We start from the raw sequence: 14,506 nt of genomic DNA, 5'->3' as shown, positions 1-14,506 counted from the left end.
GGATGAAATTATATGATGAGTGATATAAACGATCAGTTTCTTTATTGTGATGCATAATTGGCAAAGTGTCTGGGATTACTTTTTTATAAAGTTTCAATACTCCCAATGCACATTCCCATAGCTAGTAAACTCTTGACAGGGTTTTAAACCCAGCAATTGTCTGTTGGGAGAAATCACTTGATTCTCTGTGTTTTGCTTGTGTCTGTGGAAAAAACAAGTTTGTGAGTCCTTGACTCAAACTAAACAATACGCTGAGCATGCGTGATGAGCTGATGTTGGGGAAGCCCAAGCTTTCTGGGAGAAACAAACCCAAAACAAGCAAAATATATTTATTTAGCAATTTTGCTGCAATTTTGTGCTAATTAAGAGCATCTGTTAGTGGGCAGGAAACAATGATTGAAGGAAATTGTTTGTTCCTTTTGAGAAGGAGAAGGGGGGTTGTGGGAGTTGTTGGCAGAAGGGGAAGACTCAAAATGGCGCCTGAGCAGAGCCTGAATCCAGGCACAGCTGAGAGTGTGTGAGCACCAGCCACTGCCTTTCTGTAATGCCCTGAGATGACCATGGCTTTTAGGACTCCATCTGAGTGTGAGGGGCCCTGAAATTCTCTGGGGTGGCAGCTCACATTCCTCCCCCACGTCCCCATGTGACTGGCCTTTCTCTCAGAATCAGCCCTGCTTCAAAAAGAGCAGGGGTCAGTTGCACATTTTATGGTGACAATTCATCCAAAACTTTCATCAAAAAAAAAAAAAGAATCTCAGTTTTAGTTCTAACATGGGTAAGCACACCCCTCCCTGTGTCTGGCACTGAATGCAACAACAAAACCGGGACGAAATGCACAGAGCAGCTATTTGAGAAATCTGAAAAGTAAACACTGGCAGGCAGATTGGGAAAGAAGACCAGAATTCAAAGCACCACCAACCGGCAGTGAGGTCACTACTGTCTTCTTCTAGTATTCTCCTTATGACCCCACTCAAGGCAGCCTCACACTGGAGGCGGGCATCAGTGCAGACCAAGAGCTCCAGGAGAAGCCCTGTAGTTCAGGCTCAAGGAGGGAAAGGGTCTCCTAATGCTGAGAGAAAGACGATGGGGGGGTCCCCCATTTTCCCCTCCTTCTATTTCCTTTCCTCCATTCTAGTGTCCCAACTCCCAGGCAATCCCACTGCAGCAGTGGAGGCCACAGCTGGAGTCTGCAGGCACCTAAAACTCTGAGGAAAGGGAAGCTTCCTCTCTAATCTGAGGCTGTGGCCCCAAGAGGATGAGGTGAACCCCTGTTGAGTATTTTCTTTCTTCTCCTAAAGCTTGACCTTGGACTTGGGCACAGTCACAGGAAATGTGCAGCAAAGCATGGGCAGAGCAGGGGTAACTAAAGCCTAACCTTTCTAGCCAGAGGTTCAGAAACCATGAGGTACTGGATAACACAGTTGGCCCCCGATTTCCATGGACGTGGAACCCAGGCACACTGATGCCATTGTATAAGGGACTTGAGCACCTGCGGAGTTTGGTATTCCCAGGGGTCCTGGAAACAATCCCCTGGACAACTGTACTGCGGAAATCATAGAGAAGGAGAGCTACCCCATTAAGTGGTTTATGAGGGTCCAGGCTCACCTCTGAACAAGAGATGCAAGAATCTGATCCTGGTTAACATATCAAAGACTCTGAAAACCAAGCTAACAGACAGGCCTCCATCAGGTCCCAGACTGGCCACTGGATGTCATACATGTGAGACAGATCTGAAGAACACTGCAAAGGTTTTGAAAACAGAACTGATATTAAAATCACAATCCACAGAAGGCTGGCTGGAACTTGAGGCCTGGACCCAACCAGGTTAATTGCCTGTGAAAACAAATATATGGACAGTATCTATAGAATTTAAACATGACTCAGGTTCTCATAATATAATATACAAAATGTCCAGGACATAACCTAAAACCACTCAACATATGAAGAGTCAGGAAAATCCCAGCTGGTGTTGGGAGAAGACAACTGACAGATGCCAAAGCAGGCATGACACAGATGTTGGAATTAATTGACAAAACCTTAAAAGCAACTATTACATAATACTCCGAGAAGTAAGAGTGTACACTGTTGAAACCAATGGGAAGACAGAAAATCTCAGCAAAGAAACAGGTGATATAAAGAGCCAAATGGAAACTTTAGAACTGAAAAATACAATAACCAAAATTAAAATCTCAGTGGACGGACTCAACAGAAGAATGGATATGACACAAGAAAGAGTCAGTGAACTTGAAGATAGATCAATAGAGAGTATCCAATCTGAACAACAAAGAGAAAGAATGATTTGGAATAAAAAAAAGAAAAGAGCCTCAGGGACCTGTGGGACAATATTAAGGGGTCTAACACTCAGTCATTGGAATCCCAGAGGAGGAAGGGAAAGAATACAGTGCATAAAAAAATATATATAATAAAAGGTATAATAGCTAAAAGATTTCCAAATTTCATAATAGACATAAACCTAAAGATTCAAGAAGCTCAGTAAACCCCAAACAGAAAGATTCAAAGAAATTCACACGCATACACATCATAATCAAACTGCTGAAAACAACAGAAAAGGCTTAGGCTCTATGAATCTTGTGATAGACTTCATAGTGGGCCAGGGTATAAATGGCTAGATAAGTAAGGTAGAGCCAGTAAGCCCACAGGTGGGAGCCTCTTACCCTTAAGCCCCCTTCCTGTCAAGACCCAGTCCCACCTCTCCAAGTTCATCTGCTAAATGTCTCCGGCTGCAGACAGCACACATGCTGAAATCCAAATCCAGGGCACATTCTGAATCCTTTCCCATCAATCTGCCACCTCTGCATCATTACACAGAGTGTAGTCTGGGAGGCAAGGGAACCAGAAATCAAATCAACTCTGACAAGAAAAAATGCACTATCATCTAAGTAGGCCCTCATAACTTTTAGGAAGAAATTTTTTAAAAATAAAATTAAAAATAAAAGGACAGGGAGGAATAAATGCTCAGCTCTAGATTTATTCTCTAACTTATCCACGTAATTTAGAATGAAATGCCAAACAAATTTGACTTAGGTTTTACTCTTAAACTGACATCGTTAAATTCACTACTTTCTCTGTGTGTGTCAAAATAGTTCAAGACTGAGTGAGGCTGAAATACACAAACGGATGGCGAAGAGAATAAAACATACAATGTACTTTAGGTTTTAATCATAGACAGTAAAAAAAGAAGCCAAATTCCTGGAGTAGATCCAGTGAAACACAGAGGTTTACATTCGTTTTCATGATGTGGAAACTACACAGCATCTATGTACATAGTAGACACCCAAATGTCAAATCATGGATCTCTCTAGGGTTACACATCAACCAGGAAAAGAAAGAAGGAGTTTCATTTGTCTTATGAAAGTAAGATTCTATGTTTGCTTAAGAAAGCAAATAGGAATTTAGAAACAGTATTTATCACATTTTTAAGGATTCTCCTTTTCTTTCTCCTCCCTCTTCTCTCCCCCCACCCACCTCCATCTCACACACACACATTCCTCTACACACAGAGAAACCCTATTCAAAATGTATAAGGTACCTAGACTTCCTGGGACTCAGAATCCTAGAAGCTTAACATCATCTGAACAAACATCAGTCTGCTCTAAAGTCACAGGCTTTCTTCAGTTCAAAACCTCCAGCCAGTTAACACCTCCCAAATATTTATCAGTTTCCAAAACATCAGCCACTCAGGACGGAAGGTCTTCAACACCCCTATAAACCATTTCAAGGATACTTGGATCCTAAGTAGCTGCCAAAGCCAAAGGAAAAGTGGAGTTAGCAGAGGGTGGGAAGAACAGAAAAACCACCAGTAAGGAGGGAGAGGAATGGAGAAGGGAAACAGGGAAGGGGGGGCATGGGAGGAAAATGGGGTTGCTCCCCTAATACCTACACAGCCATCTCCATCCTCCCCACAAGTTTACATAGGACCCAGGGTTGTCCATAAGGGATACCCAGGCCTCTTTGGTGGTTCTCAGCCCACGTGAGTCTTCAGACCTCATGCCAAATCACAAGTCTCCCCATGGGTTCCCTCACTGAGATCCTTCAGCTGCTCGTCATATCCCTGAAAATGCCCCATTAGTCTCTCAGCCTTGGAGCCTTTAACGCGGCTCTGTGGCACAATGTTGAACAGAAAGCCTGTCAGTGGTAAAGCTCAGTGCTGCTGAGCTGTTTCACAGGGAAAGTGTTTCAGTTCTAGAGTCTAAACGAGACGTGATTTTTATCACCAAAAAGAATTAAAATGTGCCACCCAGAGCATGTGAGACACAGAGCTGGAGCATCCCACAGCCACCCTGCAGGCTGACACGGGGACCAGCAGCTGCATGTGGCACAACAGGTGGATGGGACACAAAGCTATCCCCAGAAATCAACCGTAGACACAGAATGGTGCTTGGGTAGTCTCCTTTGAAAAAGGACATAGCAAGCAAGACATAAAGTGCTCTGCTACGAGCAGGGCAGCCCAGGGTACACGGGAGGGAAAGAGCAAAGTGGGGTCCAGGAGCCCAGATAAAGAAAGTAAAACGTATAATGTATTTTAGGTTTTTATCATAGACAGTAGAAAGAGAAGCCAAATTCCTTCCTCCTTGACACCATGGGTCGAGGGTATCATCAGGTTCCCAATGAGGCTGTCACATCCCACTAAACGTTAAGTCATCAGTTGCACACAACTATGTAGGTATGTATTTCTCAGTTTTAAGTATATGTACATTCATTATCAGCTAACTCTTGTCTTCATATTATCCATGTTTCGTATTTTCCACATTACCACTCTGACCCTTTTGATTGTGATATATAGTGTCTGGTTGCCAGAGTGAATCTTACTGACAATTAGAGATAAGACTCTGGCTCTGGGACATTCCTCACATGATTCTATATTTATAGAACATTTTTCTGTCTGAGTGCACTGTAAGTTATAGTGCCTGACAAGTAGAAGCAGCCCAATAAATGTTTCTTTTTCATCTGTGGGTGGCTGCCAGCAGTGTAAAACAAGGCAGAGAGAGCTGGCTGGACAACTCTGGAACCAAAAGCACTTAAGCTGCAAACCTAAATGGAAGGAAAGATCTACAATCTTTATCACTAAGTGGCCCTTTTCAGGAACATGAAGAATTGCTAAAGGAAGCAGGCCTTTTCGGAGGTCAATTATGACCGGGTTTGTAACTCTATGGACTCAGAGTTCTTTGGTAAATGAGAGTGGGACCCTCCAAGGTTAGAAGTGAAGCTGCCAAAGTGTCATCTGACCTTGGCCCAGTCCTCTTTCCCCAATTCAGACTGAAAGTAATAAGTGAAGGGGACAAATTGTGCAAATAAATATAGCAGTTCCAATCTGATAAAAAATTTTGGCCATGTTTCTTAATCGTATGAGAAAGGAGGGCTGCATTAAAGAAAAACAAACATCCATCCACAAGGAAGAGCTTCATAAACAAACAGGTTTTAGAATTCAGAAGACAGAAACTATTTCTAGCTTACATTTTGTTTCATACTAGTCGAGAATCACTGTATTCAAAGAGATCTTAAGGGTGATCTAGACCAACTCTTTTTCATTATAGATGAAGAAAATGAAGTTCAGAGAGGTGAAATGACATACAAGTCACATAGGTAGGAGGAGGCAGGGCTGTGACTTGGACCCAGACCTCTAAGCTGCTTGTTCCATCCTTGTTCTGCTATACCATGTTTCCCCCATCCCAGGTCCAAGAGTTTTATCTCCCCCATATCTAGTTTTCCTGTTGAGATAGACACTACATGCCCATAGCAACTTAGAAGGGATTCTCAGGTAAAAACCAAAATGGCTGCCCTTCTACCCAGGTGACAGAAATAAAAGCAAAAATAAACAAACGGGACCTAATTAAACTTACAAGCTTTTGCAAAGCAAAGAAAACCATAAGCAAAACAAAAAGACAACCTACAGAATGGGAAAGAATATTTGCAAAAGATGAGACTGACAAGGGCTTAATTTCCAGAATATATAAACAGCTCATACAACTTAATAAGAAAAAAACAAACAACCCAATCCAAAAATGGGAAGAAGACCTAAACAAGCTATTTTCCAATGAAGACATACAAATGGCCAATAGGCACATGAAAAAATGCTCAAATCGCTAATTATCAGAGAAATGCAAATCAAAACTACAATAAAGTATTACCTCACACTAGTCAGAATGGCCATCATTAAAAAGTCCACAAACGATAAATGCTGGAGAGGGTGTGGAGAAAAGGCAACCCTCCTACACTGTTGATGGGAATGTAGTTTGGTGCAGCCATTATGGAAAACAGCATGGAGATTCCTCAAAAAACTAAAAATAGACTTACCAAATGATCCAGCAATCCCACTCCTGGGCATATACCCAGAGGGAACTCTAATTTGAAAAGATACATGTACCCTAATGTTCATTGCAGTACTATTTACAATAGCCAAGACATAAGAGCAACTTAAATGTCCATCAACAGATGATTGGATAAAGAATTTGTGGTATGTTTATACAATGGAATGCTACTCAGCCATAAAAAAGAATAAAATAATGCCACTTGCAGCAACATGGATGGACCTAGAGATCGTCATTCTAAGTGAAGTAAGCCAGAAAGAGAAAGAAAAATACCATATGATATCACTCATATGTAGAACCTAAAAAAAGAAAAAAAGAGGACACTAATGAACACACCTACTGAACAGAAACAGAGTTGCAGACATAGTAAACAATCTTATGGTTACCTGGGGAAAGGGGGTGGGAAGGGATAAATTTGGGAGTTTGAGATTTGCAAGTGTTACCCACTATATATAAAAAATATAGATTAAAAAAATTTCTTCTGGATAGCACAGGGAACTATAGTTAATATCTTATAATAACTTTTAATGAAAAAATATGAAAACAAATGTATGTATGTATACACATGACTAGGACATTGTGTTGTATACCAGAAATTGACACACTGTAACTGACTGTACTTCAATTAATTAATTAATTTTTAAAAATAAACAAAATGGCTGTCTTGCACTGACACACTCATTGATGCAATGGGTAACAAATTTATGAAATTCTTTATCCATAAAATGTGGAACACACTAAAAAATCTTGCAGTGGCTCTGAACATGTCATAGATGATGAATCCTCAGTGATTTAAAAGGAGGATTAGAATGTGTCAGGGGAAAGGATTCACATCTTTCTGATGAATGTCAGTGGTGTGTCTAAGTTGAGGCAATGCCAGCCTGAGTTCCTGAGTGACAGCCAGAAGGTGAGATCTTGCCTCTCTCCCCCACCAACCCACACTAGAAATAAAGGATGAATAATAAAAAAAGTTTATATTAATGTACTGAAATTTTGAGGATGTTACTACAGGAAAACCTAGCCTATCCTGACTGATACAGGTCCCTAAAAGACACTGGGTAAATTATGAATCCATCCCCACAGAACCTTCCCAAATCCACACCATCAGAAGTTGATGGTAGGCTAGAACAAACCACTGGTCTTATGGAGATTCTTGTATGAGGAAAGAAAAGAAATATAACCAAAGATAATTCACTGTCAAGAAAAGACTCGGTTAGGAAGTGCTCAGATAAAGACCATAAGGACATTGATTACAGAACAGATCCTACTGGCTGGTTTGTTTTCTGAAAGCATCCTGCCCCTCACATGCCAGGCCAGGCCTTTTTCCTCCTACTCAGAACTTTCTCCTTTATTCCCTAGTCAATTCAAATTCCACTTATTTTTTCAGGGTCCAGGTTTAGTCCCACATAATTCCCCCAGAGTTCCTAATCACTCTAGCCTCTACTATGCACAAAATAAACTATGCAAACCAGGTGCTGTGGCAATTATTACTTGTACTTCTCATCTTATACTGAATCAGATGTTTGGTATAAGCTATTTCAAGCATGTCAATCTTGTTTCTCAAACCAGACTACAAGCTTTGTGAGGACACCATGTGTTTTACTTCTTTTGCAGTCCCCCACAAAAATGATTCCAAGGGACATTTTTACATTGATTGAAACGCCAGGGAAGAAAGAACATGATAGAATTCTTGGGCTTGAGGACCATTTGTTATTAATTTAGAAGAAAGTAGGGAAATTCACTAGCTGGGCTTTATAATAATACCTTGATCTAACTAGAATAGGCTTACCATATGACCCAGGAATCCTGCTCCTGGGCATATATACAGAAAGAATCCTACTTCAAAATGACACCTGCACCCCAATGTTCATAGCAGCACTATTTACAATAGCCAAGACATGGAAACAGCCTAAATGTCCATCACCAGATGACTGGATAAAGAAGATGTGGTGTATTTATACAATGGAATACTATTCAGCCATAAAAACTGACAACATAACGCCATTTGCAGCAACATGGATGCTCCTGGAGAATGTCATTCTAAGTGAAGTAAGCCAGAAAGAGAAAGAAAAATACCATATGAGATCGCTCATACGTGGAATCTTAAAAAAAAAAAACATAAATACAAAACAGAAACAGACTCATAGACATAGAATACAAACTTGCGGTTGCCAGGGGGATGGGGGGTGAGAAGGGACAGACTGGGATTTCAAAATGTAGAATAGATAAACAAGATTGTACTGTGTAGCACAGGGAAATATATACAGGATCTTGTGGTGGCTCACAGAGAAAGAGAATGTGACAATGAATGTATGTATGTTCATGTATAACTGAAAAATTGTGCTCTACACTGGAATTTGATACAACATTGTTAAATGACTAAAACTCAATTTAAAAAGTTAAAAAAAAATAATACCTTGATCTAGCTAAATATAAATACTATTTATTTACTTCAGTGGAAATAAATTACTATCAATCTTAAATGTCTTTAATTCAAATTAAAATAAAACCTCTACAGCTCATATAGCTCAATATCAAAAAAACAAACAACCCAATCATTAAATGGGCAGAAGACCTAAATAGACATTTCTCCAAAGAAGACATACAAATGACCAACAGGCATGTGAAAAGATGATCAATATCACTAATTATTAGAGAAATATAAATTAAAACTACAATGAGGTATCACCTCACACCAGCCAAAATGATATGAAAATGATAATAAATGCTGGAGAGGGTGTGGAGAAAAGGGGATCCTCCTACACTGTTGGTGGGAATGTAATTTGGTGCAGCCACTATGGAAAACAGTACGGAGGTTTCTTTAAAAACCAAAAATAGAGTTACCATATGATCCAGCAATCCCACTCCTGGGCATGTACCCAGCGGGAACTCTAATTTAAAAAGATACATGCACCTCAATGTTGACAGCAGCACTATTTACAATAGCAAAGACATGGAAGCAACCTAAATGTCCACCGACAAATGACTGGATAAAGAAGATGTGGTATATAAAGGGGGAAGGGCGGGGAGGGATAAATTAGGAGTTTGACATTAACAGATACACATTAATATATATAAAACAGATAAACAAGGGCCTACTGTACAGCACAGGAAACTATATTCAATTTCTTGTAATAACACATATAGAAAAGAATCTGAAATATATATATGTATAACTGAATCGCTTTGCTGTATACCTGAAACTAACATTGTAAATCAACTACACTTCAATAAAAAAAAGTTTTTTAAGAATATGTGGTATATATATGTGCATGTACATAATGGACTATTACTCAGCCATAGAAAAGAATGAAGTAATGCCATTTGCAGCAACATGGATGGACCTAGGTGTTATCACATTAAGTGAAGTAAGTCAGAGAAAGACAAGTATTATATGATATCACTTATATGTGGAATCTAAAAAAATTATACAAATGAACTTATTTACAAAACAGAAATGGACTCACAAACATAGAAAATTTATAGTTACCAAAGGGGAAAGGATGGGGGGAGGGATAAATTAGTAGGAGTTTGGGATTAACATATACACACTACTATATATAAAATAGATAAACAAGGACCTATTGTATAGCACAGAGAACTATATTCAATACCTTGTAATAACTTATAACTGGAAAAGAATCTGAAAAAGAATATGCATATGTATATATGTATGTATAATACATACTGAATTACTTTGCTAAAACTAACTTAACACTGTAAATTAACTATACTCCAATTAAAAAATGGTTACACAAATTAAAATAAAGCCAGAGGTGACATGTAGTTTAGCAGGAACCCTGAGAGAAACTGTAAGAGAGCATTGTTGAGAATTTAAGACATTTCATTCAAAATTAACATTTATTTTGGTAAAGGAAAGGTTAATAAATATTTATATTATCAGTTATAAATTTTAAGCTAAATCTGTACATATTCTATACCTTGAAATCATAGAGTCAGGTTTTATCTAAATAAAAAGGCACAGAGCCTTTTTATAAAATTGAAAGTTTGTTTTCATAACTCCAAAGATTGTTGGCAAGTAACCTTGAAACTGTGCATATCTGTTACTGTGATTTTATTAAATGTAGGAAAATTAATTGCTTAAAGGTGAAAACTATGTTTGCCATGAGAGGTTGATCCCACAAAGCCTTGCAGAAATGAGCTTCTGATCATAACTGCCCTGACCAATCATTCTGTCTGTACAACAGTGCTGAACAGATCCTCTTAGAGATAAATAAATGCATTCCTTATTGTAGAAATTTATTTTATAAATAAAATAAAGAAACTCCAGCATACTTTAGAACATGGTGCACAATTTTGATTTGCTTCAATATATATTACAGCAGAAGCACTCTTAACCTGTCTCTACAAAACCAAATTGTCAGATGAACAGACACAGCATTTTCTCTCCCTGTGCACTCCTGCTGCTACCAGTTTAGTCGTATTTTTACCAAGTCATTTGGCTTGTTCCCAAACCAGTTTACATCAATTGTACAAGTTATATTATACGATTTAATTAAAATATAGGTAAACTGATGAAATCTGTGCACAGAAGGAAAGTGGGTTCTCTTTTCTATAAATACCCAGTCAAGGAAAGCTAGGTGCTATTTTTAAATACTATTGTGTTAGGCATGGGTGAAATAACTGTAAAAGAGAATGACAAAATCTCTAAAGTCTAGAGGTGTTCTGTGCTCAGATTGCTTCACAAGTGTCAAATTCTTGCTCTACTTTGAAAAAGCCAAAACTGGAAAGGGTGGGTGATACAGCTCAGATAGGTTGTTGCAAGAAAGACCAGAACTCCAGCAAGGGGCCATACTCACAACAAAAGATTGGCAAATAAATGTGCCTCCATATGTGTTATGTTAAAACAGATTATGTGTATACTTTTGGAGGATTCTCTATTTTAACATAACTAACCAATTGCGGTAAACTGATGACTGTGGATATGAGTCCACTTGCTAATTACATGGTAGTAAAGATTCCAGAAGTACATACTTAAGAGACAGTGCAATGTTTCTAATCAGCTTAGATGCTAGATTCATGCTGATGCATAGTTGGAGAAATATAAGCATAAATCAGGGCTGTGGACCAGGTAGAAGACTGTAAGAGATGACCCATAACTTCCTTTGTAATAAACATAAGCTTCTCAAGGAGCTATTAATTTTTCTGCCTTGAAAAAAAGATTTTTTAGCATTCAACATTTTTACAGCATAAAACAAACACTTATTACAAGTAAAATAACATTAAATCAATAGTAGAAAGGAACCACTGGCTACTATTTTGAAAGCAAAACATGGCTCTTCTTCAAGGTGAAGCTTGAGACCCAGGAGAGCAGAACTAACCATCAGTAGGATTGCACATCTCAGCACCATATGTCAGCACGAGGCCAGACCAGGGGTGGTCCCCACTCTACAGGCTGTTGGCCAGGACTCCAACTTCTGAGAGCTCTGCCCAGCCAGCAGTGAGGTAATTCCAGCAGACAAAAGCCCATCACACAGGGGTAGCTCTGAGTTAGAGGTGAACCCTAGTTTTTTTGGAGGGGTTGTTTGTTTTTTGTTGTTTTTGTTGTTTTGTTTGGGGGGGTGGTAATTAGGTCTATTTATTTACTTTTTATTTTAATGGAAGCAGTGGGGATTGAATCTAGGACCTTGTGCATGCTAAGCACCCACTCTACCACTGAGCTGTACCCTCCCCCAGAACACTAGTTATTGAAACATTTATCTCAACTTTAGTAATCAACTATCCCAATCATGAGTAAACCTGTCTTAATCCAGCATTTGTGCCTCTCTGATGAGGGGAGTGGTCCTTCACAGGAGGCCTGGGGTCGGGGAGGCTGAGGTATCTGCATTCTGAAAGCCTCTTTGAGTGATTCTGACCCACTCTCAGATTAGGAATTTTTGTGAGGTCCATGAGCCCCCTGAAATCAACTGTAAATGAATGTATATGCAAACAGACAGATGTTCAGTATTCTGGAACACTTGTCCATAGCTTCCATCTAACGGTTTTCATTAAATTTTTGTAACTCAAAAAATGTGAAGAATCACTGTTCTGAACTCAATTCAATTCTTCACTACCCTGGTTGTCTACATAGTTCAGAGGAAATTTAAGAAGAAGCTGAACACAAGCATTCCCTGCACAGAGCCTTCCTGCTCTATTTCTCTTTCTCTCTCTATTTTTTTTCCTCCAAATTCCAATCTGTTCCTATTTCTTCACTTCTATTTTTAAATTGAAAATTTTTGGTTTCAAAATAACTATAATCTAAGAACTCCTCAGATGAAAGACACAGAAAATTAAATTTCCAATTTCCCTTATTCTACTTCTTCCATTCATGTATGGTTTTGTCATTAAAACATTTTTTTTAAAACCTTAAGAGCATTTTTAATCTGTTTTCCCTATTAAGTTAATGACCTGGCCAAACATAAGTTCCTTTATTTTAATTATCAGCATCCTGGCTTGCCTATATTTTTAAAATAACAAATTATACACAGAGATAGTACCTGTTTTTTTTCCCTGTTCGTTGTCTGGACACATCACATTAAAAAGGAAGGATACAATGTTCTATGTGTTAAACTGGCTTCAATCTGTGCTGGTGCTTTGGTTTTATAAATAAGAACATTCCCTGTCCAGGAGGAAGGCCTAGGCACTCAGATTTTCCAAAACAATTCTCTGTATCCAGGGTACCCAAATAAATTTAAGCACTTCAGTTTCAATACTGATGTAGCAGTCTGCTCCTGATTGAGGTTAATGTCCTCTAAGTGCACATTAGCTAAATAAGCCGTTTTTTACTATTTCTGTACAAAATGAATATTCACTATTCAAAAGAACATTCCCTATCATAATTATATAATCAGTTCAAATTTGTTCTTAAGCAACAACATAAGCCATGCTTCAAATTCCAGCCTGACAAAGTAAGCTTTAAATACATATTATTTGACTTGGGAAATATCTAAGAAGCCTTAGGATGAAACTTAACATCTACAGTAATCAACATATTTTTCTGAGATTTCAGATTTCAGCATAGAGTTAGCCATAGTATAAAGCAGAAAAAATACTAAATATGACCTCAGCCAAACTGGGTTATAATCTTTATTTATCTTGAACCAGTTATATTTAAACAGATTCCTTCTTGGTGGAATCCATCTCACTCATAAAGCTACTATGAGAACCACTTGGGATAATATCATAGCAAGCCTTTGCAAGCTGGAATAAATTGTATAAAGCAAGGTATTGGTATCACTGTTGTTCCCTCTAACACAAATGCCCTCCAAAATTAATAGGATGCTCCCTGCATACGTCATTATGATGAGGTGACAAAGGTCATGTGGGTGAAAATGAAGGCAAGAAAGAAAAGCCAAGGTAGCTGAAGTCCTAGGCAGAACTCGCTCATAAAAGAGATACAGTGGGCTGATCGGTGCTTGGCCACCTTTTTTGACAAACCCCTGGTGTTCTGGGTCAGTGCGCTATGCAAAAAACTGATTCACTAGGAGGCGAGGCCAGCAAGCCTTCTCCCTTATCTGGCAAACAGCAAACTTCTGGGTTCCTAATGCAGGGCTACAAGTGTCTGACCCTGCAACGTCAGGCCTGGGAGCTGACGGAAGAGTGAGCACCATACAGTTCCCCAGTAGTCAAGTGACCGCTCCTGCAAGGCCAAGCTGGGTGCTTCCTAGAGAAGCAAGTACGTGGACTCCATCTTTCTTTTGAGCACGCCCAAGCGCATTAGTGAGCACCATCAGGCTGTGGTCCAGGGCACTGTCACAGTTCATCTATCTTTATCTGGACAGAGCAAAGCATGTGGTTTCACACCTGTCATTTATTCCATGGGCTTCTAGGCATTTTTTTTTAACTGAGATAAAATTCACACACCATAAAATTTGCCATTTTAAAGTGAACAATTAAGTGGCTTTTAAATATATACAGATTATGCAACCATCACCACTAATTACAGAATCTTTTCATCACCCTCCCAAAAAAACCCCATTCCCAATAGCAGTCATTTGCTATACCCCCCTCCCCTTACCCCCTGGCAATCACTAATCTATTCCTATCTCTAAAGATTTGCCAATTCTGATTATTTCATGAAAATGGAGTGATGCAATGCATCAATGACTTTTGTGACTATTTTCTCACATTTAGCATAATATTTTCAAGGTTCATCCACATTGCAGCATGTATTAGGA

At 39.0% G+C, this 14,506-nt stretch overlaps 1 protein-coding gene across 3 annotated transcripts in view; it reads right to left on the bottom strand.

The window, feature by feature from the left end:
• Nucleotides 1-14,506, bottom strand: part of METTL24 (methyltransferase like 24) — a 97,726-nt gene that overhangs the window by 68,292 nt on the left and 14,928 nt on the right. The window lies entirely within an intron of this gene.

This window comes from Camelus dromedarius, chromosome 6, assembly GCF_036321535.1.
Source record: "Camelus dromedarius isolate mCamDro1 chromosome 6, mCamDro1.pat, whole genome shotgun sequence".
Lineage (NCBI taxonomy): Eukaryota > Metazoa > Chordata > Mammalia > Artiodactyla > Camelidae > Camelus > Camelus dromedarius.
Note: the sequence above shows the minus strand (reverse complement) of the source record. Positions and strands in the feature narration are given on the sequence as shown.